Source organism: Gossypium hirsutum, chromosome A08 (genome assembly GCF_007990345.1).
Source record: "Gossypium hirsutum isolate 1008001.06 chromosome A08, Gossypium_hirsutum_v2.1, whole genome shotgun sequence".
In the NCBI taxonomy this organism is placed as follows: domain Eukaryota; kingdom Viridiplantae; phylum Streptophyta; class Magnoliopsida; order Malvales; family Malvaceae; genus Gossypium; species Gossypium hirsutum.
In genome coordinates this window covers 21,704,292-21,707,073 of record NC_053431.1, presented here as the reverse complement: position 1 = coordinate 21,707,073, position 2,782 = coordinate 21,704,292, and the positions used below count along the sequence as shown (strand labels likewise).

General features: G+C 37.1%; 1 non-coding gene across 1 annotated transcript; it reads right to left on the bottom strand.

Annotated features, from left to right (window-relative positions):
• Positions 1-1,930: 1,930 nt before the first annotated feature.
• Positions 1,931-2,037, bottom strand: LOC121205735 (small nucleolar RNA R71). Its single transcript, XR_005900810.1, has one exon. It is a non-coding gene; the product is annotated as a small nucleolar RNA R71 (small nucleolar RNA).
• Between the last annotated feature and the right edge of the window lie 745 nt (positions 2,038-2,782).

Sequence of the window (2,782 nt, the reverse complement as noted above, 5' to 3'; positions counted from 1 at the left end):
TACATTTCTATGATATTTCATACCAATAACAAATACAATCATCAAGCATTCATAATTCATACAATTATGCATATCAAGGGTTTACTTTAAGTTATCCGAACTTACTTGGTACTCTTTTGGAATTGTGTTTCGGTTATTCTGAAACCTTGCGTTTACCACAATTGACCTCCGAAATTTGTTCCTCAGGGTCTATAACAGCAACATTAATTCATTAATACCCCACATTATATATTTCAAGTTTAATACCTACCCTTGGTCCAAATGATCGTTTTGCCCCTAACCTTTCACATCTTTACATTTTAGTCCCTAGGCTCGTATAATGAAACACACGAAATTTCTATCTTACCCAAGCCTAACTGAACATTTTTCTCTCTTATGGCAACCCACATTTTTCATTATTTTCCTCATTTCTACCACATTTACATCTTTTGCAAAATAGTCCCTATAAGGGTTTCTCATGAAAACCAACTTGGAAAAGATGTTTAACACACATTTATCTTTCATATTCTTCCATAATCCATCAAAATACCAATAACTCATGCATGGGTAAATTTTTGAACATGAACCCTAGCATGAAATATGGGTAGAAATGGAGAGAGCAAACTACCGGGATTTTAAAAATACAAAGAACATGAAAAACGGGGCTTGGGAGCACTTACTATTGATCTTGAAAATTGAATAAACCCTAGCTATGGTGTCCTCCAAATTTCGGTAGCTATGGGAAGAAGATGAGCATATTTTTCTTTATTTTTCCCTTTTTATTTCATTAAAATGCCTAATGACCAAAATGCCCTCATGCCCTTTCTTTAAAATTTCATCCATGCAAGCCCATTTTGGTCCAAAAATTTAGAACTTGAGCAAATTGATCTCCAAGACCTTCTAATTCATAATCTATAGCAATTTCATACAAATTTCTTCTAGAATCCAAGTTTTTCTATTTATTCAATTTAGTCCCTAATTTCCAATTGGACATCTTATACTTAGAATTTCTTCATGAAACTTTAACACATGCATATACTCATATTCTAGGCCTCATAATAATCATAAAATAAATATTTTGATGTCAGATTTGTGGTCCCGAAACCACTATTTCGACTAGGCCCTATTTTGGGATGTTACAAAGTTTATATCCTTTGTTGCTTGAGATAATACCACATGAATGATGGAAAATTGTATGTGAATATGGTGTTGGATTGGTGGTTAATACTTGTGAGTTTTGGTGCAGGAAAATGGTAAGTTTTGGGTGACAAATGAGGCTAGGAAATGGCTTTATTTTGTCCACATAAGTAAACACACGGGCATGTGGTCCAGCCGTGTATCCCCTGCATCTTAAAAATGAGAAATAGAATGCTCAGAATTGGGAACACTGGTAGAGACACGGGCGTGTATCTCAGCCGTGTGGTTGACACGGCCTTGAACAAGGGCATGTTACACGACCATGTGAAAACTGCACTTAAATTTCAAAAATAAAATTCGCCACACGGCTGGCACATGGGCGTGTGGCTTCAATTTCTTCATGCCTTAAATGTCAAAGAGTTACACGAGTTAGGGACACAGGCGTGTCTAGTACATGGCTAGACCACACGGGCATGTAAGCCCTGCAACCTTGGAAATTTTTTGATATGTCACAAAAAATGTTATGAGTTTCTGGCTAAGTCTTGACTTGATTCTAATGCTCATATTGGGCCTCGAGGGTCCAATTATGGGTCATTTTGAATGATCTCGGTAGATGAATAGTAATTTACAAGAATTATCTGAAATTTTTTTGAATGTTTCGGTAATACTTCGAAACCCTATTCCGACGACGGATACAGGTTAGGGATAGTTACAATGAGCATGGCTCAATTCATTGCCACCAAGTTCCATATCTACATGGCAAGAATTAGTAGAGAGATTTTTGGTTGAGTATTTCCTGCCTAGCAAAAACACTAAGTTGAGGAACAAGATCACAACTTTACAACAATTGGATGACGAGTCTTTGTATGAGGCTTGGGAGCGATTCAAGGAGTTACTTCGTAAGTCTCCTCATCATAGGATTCCTCCTTGTATCCATTTAGAGACATTCTATAATGGTCTCAATGTACATACAGGATTGATGGTAGATGCTTCTGCGAATGGTGCAATTTTGTCTAAGTCTTATAATGAGGCATATGAGATCATTAAGAGGATTGCAATTAATAACTATCAATGGCCAACAAATCGAATAGCTTCAGGAAGATATGTAGCCAGAGTTCATGAAGTTGACGCCCTCACTTCGTTATCAGCTTAGGTATCGTCTATTTCCTCTATGTTAAAACATTTATCGCTAATAATGCTAATAATTTTGTAGCTCAGCCACCAAGTCCGTTTGAAGTAGTTTCTTGTGTGTACTGTGGGGAAGGTCATTCTTTTGAGAATTGTCCATAAAATCTCGAGTTAGTGTACTATGTGGGGAACAAACATCAAAATAAGAGTGGACAAGGACCCCAATCCAACTTCTACAATCCTTCACGGCATAATCGTTCTAACTTTTCTTGAAGCAACCAAGGGAATGGACCGAACAACAACCCAACCAATCTCAAAGGTTTGATCAGCAAGCTCCAAAACCACCTCAAGTTGAGGCATCAAACAATTTCGAGAACTTGTTGAAAGTGTACATGGCAAAGAATGACGCTTTGATCCAAAGCCAAGTAGTAACATTGAAAAATTTGAAAACCAAATGGGTTAGTTAGCTACGGAGCTTTGTAATAGACCGCAAGGAACCTTGTTGAGCAATACTGAGAATCCAAGAAATTTGGGTGAA